The sequence below is a fragment of the Bubalus bubalis genome, chromosome X (assembly GCF_019923935.1).
Source record: "Bubalus bubalis isolate 160015118507 breed Murrah chromosome X, NDDB_SH_1, whole genome shotgun sequence".
In the NCBI taxonomy this organism is placed as follows: Eukaryota; Metazoa; Chordata; class Mammalia; order Artiodactyla; family Bovidae; genus Bubalus; species Bubalus bubalis.
In genome coordinates, this window is record NC_059181.1 from 83,679,249 (window position 1) to 83,695,648 (window position 16,400).

The 16,400-nt window shown below is 42.4% G+C and overlaps 1 long non-coding RNA gene across 1 annotated transcript in view; it reads right to left on the reverse strand.

Annotated features, from left to right (window-relative positions):
• The window catches only part of LOC123331836, a 50,087-nt gene extending 45,663 nt beyond the window's left edge, over positions 1-4,424 (reverse strand). The window contains exon 1 of the long non-coding RNA XR_006548630.1: positions 4,098-4,424. This is a non-coding gene — a long non-coding RNA (uncharacterized LOC123331836). The remainder of the gene's footprint in view (positions 1-4,097) is intronic.
• Between the last annotated feature and the right edge of the window lie 11,976 nt (positions 4,425-16,400).

Sequence of the window (16,400 nt, forward strand, 5' to 3'; positions counted from 1 at the left end):
TTTGCTTTTGCTTTAAATTTCCTTAAAGATGGCCATGACTTCCTACTGGCAAAAGGGACCCTGGAAACTGGTCAAGAAACCTCTCCTGCGAACAGGACTCTGGTCCAGATGGGGCACTGGGGCCACTGGAGAGGAGCCCATAGCATTCAGCTTCCAAGATGGTCCTTTAGAACTGCTTCTGCAGGAGGATGAGTCTGAAGGATAAAAGCAATTTTCCAACTACATTTAATTCCCACCTCCAGGGCTCTCTGGTCAGCAGGGTGCATTCAGATTGATGGGATTTCCTTGAGGCTGCACTGATGATACCTCTGGATCAGGAAATTAAAGGCCATGCTGAAAATGTCAGGATGTGAAAGGAAGTAACCCCAGAGAACTGAGTCACCCAAGGTTGGATGAGGATATAGATTTTTTGCAGTCAAAGCAGACAGAGAACTGAGGCAGACTGCCCAATAAGGCAGCAGAAAAACAGGACTAGGGCCCGAACTATGGAGATAATTGCCTTAATTCTTCACTTCCCTTTCATAATAACCTTGAGTTTATATAGAGCCTTTCTTCTAAGGAGCTCAAAATACTTGCAGGGATGTTATCTTAGTTGTCATCACACCATCACAGTCAGTGAGAGCAATGATCATTATCAGCCTCATTTTACACATGGGGGAAGGAAAGCCTAGAGGGCTGAAGGGAGTCATCCAAGTTTACTCAGCAAGACAATGACAGCCTCGAAACTCAGTGCAAAAATGCTCTTGCCTGGCATTGCCCAAAGAATGTTCTTCCCTCTCCAGCTCCACCAAATGCTTGCTGGAACACCAGGTTCTGTGGGCAAAGATATACACTGGCCTAGTGACGGCTTTTAGAAGCCCTGCAATAAACAAAACTGTTTCTGTTTAAGCAAGAATTTCTCAAAGTTAACTTAACCACAAAACTCAGTGGGTGTGTGTGGGGGGGTGGGTGTGTGTCGGGGTGGGTGGGTGTGAGTGTGTGTGTAACACCTACTACCATCCTATGGAACTAGTCTTTTCGGAACCCGCATTAGGAAGCACTGTCCTAGCCATTAGACTAATCTGAGTATCACCATAGTAACAGATCAATTCCGTTCTAGCCCAAGCTGTAGAGGATGTTTCTTAGAGATAATGCCCCATACCTTCTGATACTGACAGCCAGTGACCAAAGGACCTTGATGCACCCAAAGGACCTCAGGGCATCATTTCCTCTGCAGCAGGGCACTGGCCAGATGAGAGGAAGCCGATTCAAGCTTGCCTACTTCTGCTGGCACACCACACCTTTCAAATAGAAGCCAGAGCTATTTTGGGTCTTCATTGAAGGGAGTAAATGCCTGGGATGCTGGTCCAAACGTTCAGGGTCCACACTCTTAACTAGCAGAATTTTGTGCTCACCAGGCACTTCCAGTAGAAATCATCCATCTCTTAGGTTCATTCCTAGTGCCATTCATCAGCCCATGCAATCAGTGCCCACACAACAAAACAGAAGACTCAGAATCTGCCCCTGTTCTGGCTTCATTGCATGAGAATTAGAGTGGTCATCATATATCCATTTTAGAACTAACATATGGCACAGAAATATTGTGCTATTATTAATTACCAGTGACACTACTAAAAGTACCTAAAATGTAAAACTCCCTGAAGACTCTGTCCTGATTAATTTGTATTTTTATATACAATTTGGAGCTTCCCAGGTGGCGCTAGTGGTAAAGAATCCACTTGCCAATACAGGAGACATAAGAGACACGGGTTTGGCGCAGGTCAGAAAGATCCCCTGGAGGAGGGCATGGCAACTCACTCTAATATTGTTGGCTGGAGAATCCCATGGACAGAGGAGCCTGGTGGGCTATGGTCCATAGGATCTCAAAGAATCACACACAAGTGAAGTGACTTAGCATGCACGCATATACAATTCAAATGATAGAAGATCACAAAGGATTTCATATTTATTACTGCCATTTTCACGTTTTCTTTTAGTGTTTATTAAACATCCACACCATGAGGAAAAACACTTCCACTGAAATTGGTAAATTTGTATGCATAAAGTAAATGTAATACAAATATACCTTTCTGTATCCATCCATTGTTATGGGAACAATTTTGTATAAATCGCTTTTTGGTATAATATTCACTGTAAAGGTCACAGGGGCACTGTTATTTAAGATGATCTGATTATGAATCCTTTTGTAAAACAACAAATTCTGCAATGTGAATACTGTCCTCATCTAGTTCATTTGCCTTGTTAATCCATAATTACATATATCAGATTTGCTTAAAGCAAAACACACTAATATTAATAAATGAGCTAGACATTTCTTAAGATGGGGATGTATTCTGATCCGTATCAGTCTGCAATACCGGCTCCTTTTGAATTCACTATTAATCACCATCCCAGTCCAAGGAGATTCATCCTAACTTTGTTGAGAATGTAACAGTGACCCATCCAAGGATTCCTCTATCTTTATATATGCTGTCACTTCAATTTAACCACCTGGTGAATTAATTCTTCAAGACCCATTCAAATGTCACTTCGCCCATGAAACCTTTCTTGATCTTCTTCCCACTCCTCTAGGCAGGCTTCCCTCTTCCATGGTCTTACAGAACCCTGCCCAGGCCTTGTCAAACTCTACTGTAATTATCTGTTTACACCTTCTCTCTCGCCTACTAGACTGTATACTCCCTGAGAGCTGAGATGATGTTTCATTTATTTATTCATTTCTATACTTCCAATACCTAACACCTCTGGTGCATAGCAGGTGTTTAATAAATGTCGGTTGTTTGACTAAATGATCACTGTTATTAATTGTACATTTTTCGACCCTGAAAAACAACACTTTATTAAAATCATAAATTAAAATTTCAAAGAGAAGCCTTACTAGTTTTGTTCATTTTTATTGAACTCTTCTCTCTTTGGTAAAAAAAAAAAAAAAATTGCCATGCCAGTTCACACCTTATGGATCAACCAACAAAAAAAACCCTCTAAACCAAATTCACAACTAATACATGATGCTTTTAGTATGTCCGTTTTCTCCAAACATAATACAGCTACCTCCTCACCCACCGCTAACATTACTGCAGTAAAGACATGAGGATTCACTAATTAAAGGGGTGGGGTGAGGAAGTGGGGTGGGGGGAGTTACTGCAGGGATCACTGTAAGAGCTTTGTATCCTCATTGGCTGAGAAGAGAAGCCTGTTAAGAAAGTTGGGCATCTTTGGGGGAACAATAATGATGTCCAGTAGGACTTGGCCAACCTGGCTAGAGATTCCACATCCAGAATGTCCTAAGCATCAGCCCCAGCTGGGGGGATTTCCATGACTTTGAAACCATCATTACCCTTCTGATGTGGACAGAACAGGTTGGACCTGATCTGCCTGTGTGTTACTGCAGTCTGGCTTGGCATGGGATGATACCCAAGGACATGTAATGCCAAGAGCAGGCCAGCCCCGTGGTGCAGACAGACAGACAGACACACACACACACACACACACACACACACACACACCACTCCAATTCACACTCAAAAACCCCACACAAAACCTGCACCATCTCCCTCCCAAATATGCATTCCTGTGTGCCAGTCACACACAGGGAGTGCCCCTCACATTCCCTCACTTCCCCAGACTGCCCCATCCACACCCCACTCTACCGGCAGACTGTAGCCTAGCCTGGAACTGGAAGCTGGTGGGGACTGGTTTTGTTGTAGGCAACAAAGCCTCCTGCACCCAGGCGTCCCGCTGACTCTATCCATCTCTCCCCACCCCCACCCATGAGCGCCCCCAACAAGAGAAAGCTCAGCTCTGGGAAGTGGATGTGGGGATTGGGGGCCCAAAGAAAGAGAGCTTTAGAGGTGGGCAGGGTCACGAGTCCGGGCAGCTACCGAGCTCTCTCTCCAAAGCCACAGGGACGGCGAACTGGCAAAGGGACCGGACTGCCCTCCCACCGCATCGCATCCCATCTATTCATAGAAAAAGACCAAAACCTGAGAAATAATCTACCCTCCCGTCTGCTCCGTGCCCTCCCCACCCCTCCCCGCCCCAAAGGCTCTTGGAGCCACTGGCGTTTCAACAGCCTGCAACAAAGCGCCCCCGACACAGACCTGTTCCAGCCTCTTCGTGGCCCGAGCGGAGGGGAGCCGTTGCCGAGGGTTCTGCCCTTCGGCGCCGGGCAGCAGGCGCCGGGGATGGGAGGAGGAGCAAGTACTGGGAGAGGAATGAGGACAAGAGGGGATGGGAGTCACAACAGCCGCGGCGGTGGCCGTAGAAGGAGGAAGAGGAGGAGGTGGACGAGGAGGAGAAGGAGGAGGCGGCGGCTTCTGTGGCAGCTGCGGAGGATGCTCCGGCGAGGGGCAGGGCTGGGCGCGCGGGGCGTGGGCTCACGTGCGCCCCATGGCCTGGGGATGCGCGCGCGCCTGGGTGTGTAAGAGCATCTGGGTGTATTTTGACGGCGATTATTCCAATTCCGACCTAGTCTGGAATTTATGGTTCCTGCAGCCAGGCGGAACTGAAGCCCTTTCAGTCTCCCAAACCTGATTATGCTGGTCTGGGGATCGGGGTTGGAGGTGAAATGAGCAAGATGGGGGAGAAGGGGCTCAGCAGTATGGTGCCAGGCCTGCCATTAATGAACACGTCCTTATTTCAGTCTTCTTTCTGGGCCCTGATAAATTGCATCCTTTAACACGTATCTTTGGAAAACCTATAGCTAAGGAGACTAGACACCAAGAGGCCAAGGACAGTCACCATCACATGGTATTGAGTGAGCTGCTCGCTATGTCCGTGCTGTCTGGACTACCCAGAAGGCAATTTCTGTTCTAACTTGGGGTTAACTTTCGGGAGTTGAGGCGCCATAACTTCATACAGGATCTGAGTTTCTGCCTTTTCTCCTATCTCTCACTCCATTGCCAAATCTCTGTGCTTGTACCAAGGTGTGAGGGTAGGTGGGTACTAAGTCCAGCTTCAGCCCTGTCTGACCCTTTGAGACCCTATGGACCGTAGCCCGCCAGACTCCTCTGCCCATGGGATTCTCCAGGGAAGAATACTGGAGTGGGTTGCCATGCCCTCCTCCAAGGGATCCTCCCAACCCAGGGATCGAACCCACATTTCTTATGTCTCCTGCATTAGGCAGGTAGGATCCTTACTGCCAGCGCCACCTGGGAAGCCCTGTAACCAAGGTGGCATGCAGTCAATTCTCTACTTTTTAGTCTGCTCATCCAGCCAGTATTATCCAGATGCCTGGTTTCACTGGTGTCAAGCAGTCGCTTCGTCCTCATGCCACTCTCCCTCTAGAAGTGGGGCACTCAGTTTAGATGAGAACCAAGACTTGTTTCCTGGAAATCAGAGGGTTGAAGAATATCAGGCATCCAGCTGGAGACTTCGGATCTGCACCCCTCAAGCTAAGATAAAGTGAATCCAATTGAAAGATGCATAATTTTTCTCCATGACTGAATCCTTGATGAACCCCTTTCTTCGAGCCCTGCTGAAGGTCTCCTTCCCACTCATGACCTTTTGAGCATTCCAATTCATCTTGTCCAGTGGCTTCTGCTTGTAGATTAACAAAGCACTTCCTAATAGTGGTATCCCTACCATGTCACCTCTGTGAATTAAGCAAGGAAAATATAATTATTTGCATTTTACAGATGAGGAAACAGATTTAACAAAATTAAGTGTATTTGCCTAACATTATGAAGAACCATGTACCAAGGTCACAGGATAAAAATCTTTGGAACTGACCAAGCCCCATAGCAACTGTTGTCATGAGCCTCCGGATCTAAACTGACCAGTTCCCCTGACCCCGTATTAGGTAAAATACTCACCCTATAGCATCCTAACCAATCACCTAATACCAGCATTCCAGTAGGAATTTTCTCTATCTTAAGGCTATAAAGATTGAATGCTAGCCTGCTTAAAGGGTTTGGCTCTTCATTGAGCCAGCCCCCTGTTCTAACAGCATCTCCCCCTCTAATAAACTTTACTCTCCTCTCATTCTCCCTCATCTCTGGAAATTCTTTTCCAACCCGCACATGGACCACAACACATTACAGGCTAATAAGGGCTCTTCAAGGGTCACTAGTAGTAAAGAACCTGCCTGCCAATGAAAGAGACTAAGAGATGTGGGTTCAGTCCCTGGGTTGGGAAGATTCCCTGAAGGAGGGCATGTCAACCCACTCCAGTATTCTTGCCTGGAGAATCCCATGGACAGAGGAGTCTGGTGAGCTATGGTCCATAGGGTGGCAAAGAGTCAGACACGGCTGAAGTGACTTAGCACATACACACAGGCTAATAAGTGGCAGATCCAGAATTGGGACTCAAGTCTTCAGATTTTTAGGGCAAAGCTCATTTTTTACCCTTTGTCTTTTTTTTTTTTTTCCTGCACCATGGGCCTTGTGGGATCTAAGTTCCCCAGTGACCAAGGATCAAACCCAGGCCCTAGCAGTGAAAGCACTGAGTCCTAATCACTGAACCACCAGGCAATTCCCAAAGCTCCTATTTTAAATGACACCTTGCAAAGAAATTTCAAATTCATCTATTGATCTCCATGATGGAAGGTAATGGCTTAGTGCATTGTCTAAATAGAAATTAAATAAAATGAGATTTTGAAAAAGTATTTCAGTTAGGTGGATGCATTCAGGTGCAACTCACAAGTTAGGAAGCAGAAAAGAGGTAATAAGTTTTAGATCTCAGTCCCCAACCAGCATACAAAAATGTTTCTTTTGATTCTGCTACTAACATCTCCTGTAAGAATAATTCGGTACAGAAAGGACAGTAGAAAGAAGATGTATTTTAATTTCTTGGGGGTGATAACCTTATGAATATTTCCCCCATGAGCTAGGTCTTTGTCTTCTAAGTCACGAGAAGAAACCATCAATTGTCATCAGGGGAGGAATCCTGTCTCCCACACAGCAGCCCGGGCAGTCCCAAGAGTATGCAGATGGCTATCAGGCAGAAGAGGCTGGCAGTGCTAGGGGCAAAAGCTGTGCTCGGGGGCCATACAGCTCTAGCTGAAAAATCTTGGAGAATGACAGTATGGATGAGTGCATGCTGAGTGGCTTCAGTCATGTCCGACTCTTTGCGACCCCATGGACTGTAGCCCACCAGGCTCCTCTGTCCATGGGATTCTCCAGGCAAGAATACTGGAGTGGGTTGCCATCCACTTATAAAATAGGTGGAGAGATGTGAGAACCAAGTGGAGTGATACTGTAACTGAGCAGGATGCTCTGGGGCCTTCTCAGGACAGATCCTCTCTCCCATATCCTCTGTTGTAGTGCCTCTCTCTAAAGTACCCAGATAATAGTATCTCATTCATATTTCCTGAGTTTTTCAGATGCTAAAACCACCACCTAATGGAAGAAATTAACTACTTGATGATCAGGAGGATGTAGCGCCCCCCACCCCCACCCACCTGCCAGCGCCTAAGGATGTTAACTGCCCTGTAGCCTCAACATCAACCAGAGAGTTGTGCCAGAGATCATCACGTTCTTTGAGACCCTCATCCCCCATCTTGCTTTTAAAAATGCTTTGCTTGGGGACTTCCCTGGTTAGAACTTCCAGTGGTTGAAATTCAGCGTTTTCACTGCTCAGGCCTGGGTTCAATCCCTGATTGGGGAACTAAGATCCTGCATGCCATGTAGCATGGCGAAAAAAAGAATGCTCCCCAGTGGTGCAGTGGTAAAGAATCTGCCTGCCAATGCAGGAGACACAGGAGACTCAGGTTTGATCCCTGGGTCGGGAAGATCCCCTGGAGGAGGGCATGGCAATCCACTCCAGTGTTCTTGCCTGGGAAATCCCGTGGACAGAAGAGCCTGGTGGGCTACTATCCATAAGGTCACAAAGAGTCAGACACGACTGAAGTGACTTGGCATGCATGCACAAAATCCTTTGGAAATTCAAGGTTTTGGGGGGCATGAACCCCTCCCCCTGGTTCTCCTTGCTTCCCTGTGCAATAAACCTCTGTGTGCTCCAAACTCTGACCTTTCCATATTTATATTTGTTTGGTCTCACAGTGCCTTGGGCACACAAACTTGCCTGAGACATAGCAAGACTCAATAAATGATAGGTATTATTGTTAGAGAGAGAAAAGCAACAACTACATTAATGAGTCTTTCTCCATTAAAAGCAGAAACTCTTTATCACTGTGGTACCTCAACACTGAGAGCATGCGGAAGAAGAGATTGCTTTTCTCCAGGATAGGAGGATTGAGTGCTGGTGACAGGCAAGATAAACAGAGATGAGGGATTTCCTGCAACTACTGAGGACGAGCATGGAAGAGAACAGGATTAGAAGACAATGATGAAAAAGAGGGTGTCTAAGATTGGGCCTGTAGGCCAGTTCACAGTTTTGTAACAATGTACATGGTTTACTCAAAGGGGTGTTTTGGCTTTTCTAAACAAGTTCCTTTTATCAAAAGACTTAATAAAGAGCTCCATTCAGAATCTGTCAGAAATACCTGAATCTGACATTTAGCTAGGGACTCCCTGTTCTGATTTGGTACCAAGCAGAGATTATTCTTGTTTGAGCCTTGCCAAGCACAGAGCTTGAGTCATAACAATGCTCAGAGCCAAGCTGCATAAAAATTGTAAAGGAGGTGAAATTTGTCTCTGACACCCTTCGAGGTCTCTCTGTGTTACATACACCCTGATCTTCCCACTTAAAAATCTCTGGACATCAAAATCCCTGACTTTCCCAACCAGGTAAAATGACCTAGATTTAGAATGAAGTGCCTTTATATGCTTCTCAAAAGGAAGACTAGCAGGAGGAAACAATGCTAAGCCCAATGAAATGGATCACTAATGGAAGAAGGTCAGGCTTTCAGGGTGGTAAAGATACCCCGGGTGCCCTCACACCTTTTAGGTATGAGATGTTCCATGGATAAGACCAGACCTTGGAAATGTAAATTCACATCATAACAGAAACCCAGAACAGGAAGAGGCATTAGTTATTATTTCCAGCCCAACTCCTTTGTTTCACAAGTCTTGATTAAACCAAGGCTCAGAAAGGTTTAGTGACTCTTCCATGACCACAGAGCTCCCAAGGAGAGTCAGGACTCGAATTCCAGGCACAAATCTATTTCCACTACAATGTCTTACTCCATCTACCAGGAAGAAAACCAAGAACAATTGCTTAGGATCGATATTTAAGACTGTTCTGGGTACATAAGGACGACGTGAAAATAAGAACAGAGGACCAAAATTAAGGCACGGTCCTGCTTCTTGCTTCCTTTAGCTTGCTCCTGACAAGTAATTTTTCTGAGTTTCTATTTCAAACAAGATTGACATGTAAAATCGTCTATGTGATGCCAGGTACCTGACTCTGGAAATGATATTAGAGGTATAAGACTATACTAAGGGTGGACAGAATCCTGGTCATTCCCTGAATCTTTTATTTATTATTGTGATAAGAATGTTTAATATATGAGACCTACCCTTTTAAAAACATTGTTTAAGTATACAATGTGTGTGTGCTAAGCCACTTCAGTCATGTCTGACTCTTTGTGACCCCATGGACTGTACTCCACCAGGCTCCTCTGTCCATGGGATTCTCCAGCCAAGACTACAGGAGTGGGTTGCCTGCCATTTCCTCCTCAAGGGGATTTTCCCAACCTTAGGATCAAACTCAAGTCTCTTATGTCACCTGCATTGGCAGGTGGGCTCCTTAACACTGGCACCACTTGGGAAGCCCCAAAATTGTTAACTATAGGCACAATGTACAAAAGATAACTGGGATTTAGTCATCTTGCATCACTGAAACTTTATACCCATTGAATAGCCCCTAACCATCCCTCCTCCTCCCAACACCTGGCAACCACCATTCTATTCTCTGGATATTGGCACCCATTGGGGTGCTGATAGGCATTGCATTGAATCTGTAGGCCACTTGGGGTGATATAGACATTTTAACAATATTAAATCTTTAAATCTATGAATACAAGATGTCTTCCCATTTACTTGTGTCTTTTCACATTTCTTTCACAAGTGTTTTGTAGTTTTCAATGTATCAATTTTTGATCTCTTTGGTTAAGTTTATTCCAAAGCAATTTATTATTTTTGATGTTACTGTAAATGATATTGCTTCCTTAAATGCCGTTTTGAATAGTTAATTCTTGGTGTATAGAAATGCAACTGGTTTGTGTATGTTGATTTTATATTCTGCAACTTCATTGAATTCACTTATTAGCTCTAACAGTTTTGGCGGGGATGTAGGGGGAGTCTTTAGGGTTTTCTACAAAGAGGATCATGTCATCTGCAAACAGAAAAAATTTTACTGGTTCCTTTCCCATTTGGATCCCTTTTTGTTCCATCCAGTTGCTCTGGCTGGGACTGCCAGTACTATGTTGAATAAAAGTGGCAAGAGTAGGCATCCTTGCCAGGTTCCTGATCTTAAAAGAAAAGTCTTCAGTTTTTCACCACTGAGTATGATGATAGCTATGGGCATTCCATATGTGGCCTTTATTTTATTGAGGTGATTTCCTTTTTTTCCAGCTTTATTAAGGTATAATGAACAAATTAATATTATATGTATTTAAGATTGTACATCACTACTCTGTGAAAAGAAGAGAAGGGAAAAGCAAAGGAGAAAAGGAAAGATATACCCATTTGAATTCAGAGTTCCAAAGAATAGCAAGGAGAGATAAGAAAGCTTTCCTCAGCAATCAATGCACAGAAATAGAGGAAAACAAGAGAATGGGAAAGACTAGAGATCTCTTGAAGAAAATTAGAGATACCAAAGGAACATTTCATGCAATGATGGGCTCGATAAAGGACAGAAATGGTATGGATCTAACAGAAGCAGAAGATATTAAGAAGAGGTGGAAAGAATACACAGAAGAACTGTACAAAAAAGATATTCACGACCCAGATAATCACGATGGTGTGATCACTGACCTAGAGCCAGACATCCTGGAAAGTGAAGCCAAGTGGGCCTTAGAAAGCATCACTACGAACAAAGCTAGTGGAGGTGATGGAATTCCAGTTGAGCTATTTCAAATCCTGAAAGATAATGCTGTGAAAGTGCTGCACTCAATATGCCAGCAAACTTGGAAAACTCAGCAGTGGCCACAGGACTGGAAAAGGTCAGTTTTCATTCCAATCCCAAAGAAAGGCAATGCCAAAGAATGCTCAAACTACTGCATAATTGCACTCATCTCACACGCTAGTAAAGTAATGCTCAAAATTCTCCAAGCCAGGCTTCAGCAATATGTGAACCGTGAACTTCCTGATGTTCAAGCTGGTTTTAGAAAAGGCAGAGGAACCAGAGATCAAATTGCCAACATCTGCTGGATCATGGAAAAAGCAAGAGAGTTCCAGAAAAACATCTACTTCTGCTTTATTGACTATGCCAAAGCCTTTGACTGTGTGGTTCACAATAAACTGTGGAAAATTCTTCAAGAGATGGGAATACCAGACCACCTGACCTGCCTCTTGAGAAATCTGTATGCAGGTCAGGAAGCAACAGTTATAACTGGACATGGAACAACAGACTGGTTCCAAATAGGAAAAGGAGTATGTCAAGGCTGTATATTGTCACCCTGCTTATTTAACTTCTATGCAGAGTACATCATGAGAAACTCTGGACTGGAAGAAGCACAAGCTGGAATCAAAATTTCCGGGCGAAATATCAATCACCTCAGATATGCAGATGACACCACCCTTATGGCAGAAAGTGAAGAGGAACTCAAAAGCCTCTTGATGAAAGTGAAAGTGGAGAGTGAAAAAGTGGGCTTAAAGCTCAACATTCAGAAAATGAAGACCATGGCATCTGGTCCCATCACTTCATGGGAAATAGATGGGGAAACAGTGTCAGACTTTATTTTTCTGGGCTCCAAAATCACTATAGATGGTGACTGCAGCCATGAAATTAAAAGACGCTTACTCCTTGGAAGGAAAGTTATGTCCAACCTACATAGCATATTCAAAAGCAGAGACATTACTTTGCCAACAAAGGTCCGTCTAGTCAAGGCTATGGTTTTTCCTGTGGTCATGTATGGATGTGAGAGTTTGACTGTGAGGAAGGCTGAGCGCCGAAGAATTGATGCTTTTGAACTGTGGTGTTGGAGAAGACACTTGAGAGTCCCTTGGACTGCAAGGAGATCCAACCAGTCCATTCTGAAGATCAGCCCTGGGATTTCTTTGGAAGGAATGATGCTAAAGCTGAAACTCCAGTACTTTGGCCACGTCATGTGAAGAGTTGACTCATTGGAAAAGACTCTGATGCTGGGAGGGATTGGGGGCAGGAGGAGAAGGGGACGACAGAGGATGAGATGGCTGGATGGCATCACTGACTTGATGGACGTGAGTCTGAGTGAACTCTGGGAGTTGGTGATGGACAGGGAGGCCTGGCGTGCTGCGATTCATGGGGTCGAAAAGAGTTGGACACGACTGAGCAACTGAACTGAACTGAACTGAACTGAGGAGCATATTATAATGAAAATGAAAGTGAAAATCACTCAGTTGTGTCCAACTCTTTACGACCCCATGGGCTATAGTCCATGGAATTCTCCAGGCCAGAATACTGGAGTGGGTAGCCTTTCCCTTCTCCTGAAGATCTTCCTGACCCAGGAATTGAACCAGGTCTCCTGTACTGCAGGCAGATTCTATACCAACTGAGCTATGAGGGAAGCCCTATTATAATGAGAGTCTCCTTAAAATAGAGTACCAGGAAAGAATCTAGTTAGTGAAGTTTTCCAGTTTATTAGGATCCTGTTAATTAAAATTTTACTGTAATCTCAAAACAGAGAAAAGATTGAAAAGAACCTCGTCTTTAAAAAAATAGAACATAAAGCCCAACACTATTTAGTCTTACTTTCTTCTTTTTTATTGTAGTATTTCCTATCTTAGCTGTTGACTGATTTTTTCCCAATAAACTGTGGAAAATTCTGAAAGAAATGGGAATACGAGATCACATGACTTGCCTCTTGAGAAATTTGTATGCAGGTCAGGAAGCAACAGTTAGAACTGGACATGGAACAACAGACTGGTTCCCAATGGGAAAAGGAGTACATCAAGGCTGTATATTGTCACCCTGCTTACTTAACTTATATACAGAGTACATCATGAGAAACGCTGGGCTGGAGGAAGCACAAGCTGGAATGAAGATTGCCAGGAGAAATATCAATAACCTCAGATATGCAGATGACACCACCTTAATGGCAGAAAGTGAAGAACTGAAGAGCCTCTTGATGAAAGTGAAGGAGGAGAGTGAAAAAGTTGGCTTAAAGCTTAACATTCAGAAAACTAAGATTATGGCATCTGGTCCCTTCACTTCATGGCAAATAGATGGGGAAACAGTGGAAACAGTGACAGACTTTATTTTGGGGGGCTCCAAAATCACTGCAGATGGTGACTGCAGCCATGAAATTAAAAGATGCTTGCTCCTTGGAAGAAAATGTAGACAGCATATTAAAAAGCAAAGACATTACTTTGTCAACAAAGGTCCATGTAGTCAAGGCTATGGTTTTTCCAGTAGTCATGTATGGATGTGAGAGTTGGACTATAAAGAAAGCTGAGCACCAAAGAATTGATGCTTTTGAACTGTGGTGTTGGAGAAGACTCTTGAGAGTCCCTTGGACTGCAGGGAGATCCAACTAGTCCATCCTAAAGGAAATCAGTCCTGAATATTCATTGGAAAGACTGATGTTGAAGCTGAAACTCCAATCCTTTGGCCACCTGATGCAAAGAGCTGACTCATTGGAAAAGCCCTGATGCTGGGAAAGATTGAAGGCAGGAGGAGAAGGGGACGACAGAGGATGAGATGGTTGAATGGCATCACTGACTCAATGGACATGAGTTTGAGTAAGCTCTGGGAGTTGGTGTTAGACAGGGAGGCCTGGTGTGCTGCAGTCCATCGAGTCGCAAAGAGTCGAACATGACTTAGTGACTGAAACGAACTGAAGCTGTTGAGAGCTATCTGGGATTAAAAAGTTCTCACAATATATGTGTAGCTGATTCACTTGCCTGTATAGCAGAAACTAACAGAACACTGTAAATCAACTATATTTCAATAATTTTTTTAAAGTCATCACAAAATTTAGTAACTAGTCTCTATTCCTATATATGTTCAAAACTTTCTATAATACAAATAATAAAAAAAGACATGGTCCCTATACTCTGAGAACTGGAAGCAGCTCAGCATTAGATTGATCATGGATTTCAATTACTGCTCTATATAAATTAGTATATAAAAATTATATATATATATATATATATCAGTATAATTTCTCTAGAGGGCAAGGTGGCAATGTATATAAAAAATTTTTAAATTTCTGTTTTATGACAGTAAAGTTTCCCCAGGCCATCTCCTGAATTCCATAATTAGAAAAATAGTCAGGGGGCATGGTTGATGAGTTATTTCTATGAATAAGTTCTTTGTTTTGGACCCAATTTCTTGATCTACAAAATTGGTAATAATTTTTTAAACACATCTCTTTGCAAAACTGGGAAAAATGAAAGGCTTGTGGGAATAGTACTACATAATTCATAGTTTTCAGATACTGATGCTGAAGGCAAAATATGGTGAGTATGGATAATGTGTATGGTGCTTTGAAATTTAAATTATAAAGGAAATGAAAATTATTAATTTTAGACTATTTAAAGCATGCATGTTAAAATGGCAATAGTGAGCAGCAAAAGAATAGACATGTAATATATAACTTTCAAATTAGTAGACAGAAAATGGAATGCAAAAGAAAAAAAAATCTTAGTCTAATAGAAGCTAAGGGAATTCCCGGGCAGTCTAGTGGCTAGGACTCAATGCTTTCACTTCCATGGCTTGGGTTCAATCCCTGACCAAGGAACTAAGACCCTGCAAGCTGCTTGGCATGGCCAAAAATAAATAAATAAATAAAGCCAAGAAAAGAGGAGGAGGAAAATGAAAGAGTAAAAAAGGACAAATAAAAATCACATAAGGGGATAAGAATAAATCCAAATATATCAGTAGTAGCTCTGAATATAAATAGGCTAAAGTACTCAATAAAAATGTCAAGGATTATCAGGATAAATAAATGAACAAAACCCAGTTATATACTGTTTAAAAGAGAAATAATTTCATTTAGACTTCAATGTAAGGACATGGAAAGACTATATATCAAAGGATAGAAAAATGTACTGGGCAAAAACTGACCAAAGAAACATGAAGTAGCTATTTTCATATAACACTTGTAAATGTATGGTAAAGTGTTATTAGAGGTGAAAGAAGTCACTTCATAATGGAAAAAGTCAATTCAACTAAGAAGATATAATATTTCTAAATGTGTAATTGCCTGTTAACATAGCCAAGGTTTTCTTCAAAACAACAATTGACAGATCTACAAGGATAAATTTATAGACCCACTATCATAGTAGGAGATTCTAACACATCTTTTATAGTAACTGATAGATCAAGCAAAAAATAAACAGTAAAGATATTAAAAGACTTGAACAGCATAACTAGCAAGCTGGATAAAATAGATATATATGTATAAAATTTCAACAATTAGAGAGTATACATTACTTTCAAGTATATTTGAAGCACATTCAAAAAGGATGGGGAACACATGTATACCTGTGGTGGATTCATTTTGATATTTGGCAAAACTAATACAATTATGTAAAGTTTAAAAATAAAATTAAATTAAATAAAAAAAATAAATAAATCCACCAAAAAAAAAAAAAAAATTAACCACATGCTAGCTTCAACAATGGAGAAGGCAATGGCAACCCAGCACTCTTGCCTGGAAAATCCCATGGACGGAGGAGCCTGGTAGGCTGCAGTCCATGGGGTCTCTTAGAGTCAGACACGACTGAGCGACTTCACTTTCACTTTTCACTTTCATGCATTGGAGCAGGAAATGGCAATCCACTCCAGTGTTCTTGCCTGGAGAATCCCAGGGACGGGGGAGCCTGGTAGGCTGCCGTCTATGGGGTCACACAGAGTCGGACACGACTGAAGCAACTTAGCAGCAGCAGCTTCAACAAATTTCCAAGATTTGGTGTAGTATTAGATCACCTTCTCTAATTATAATGCAACTAAGTTATAAATCAGTATTTTTAAATGACTATGAAAAATTCACTTGTTTAGAAACTTGAAACACAATATTAGATAACTTATAGGTGAAAGAAAAATTATAATGAACATTAGATTTAGAACTGAATACTTGGATATGAAACATAATGAAAAAATACTGCATATCAAAATTTGTGAGATCATCTAAAATGATATTTACAAGGAAATGAATAGACTTAAAAGCTTTCACTAGAAAAAAAGGAAGGCTCAGAACTAATCTGTGAAACATGAAATTAAACATGTTAATTTTATAAATTAGAGAATGAATATCAGACTAATCTTCAGGAAAGCAGAAGGAAGGAAATAATAAAGGTATAAGTAAAAGTCAATGAAATATAAAGCAAATATATAGATAGAAGTATCAACAAAAC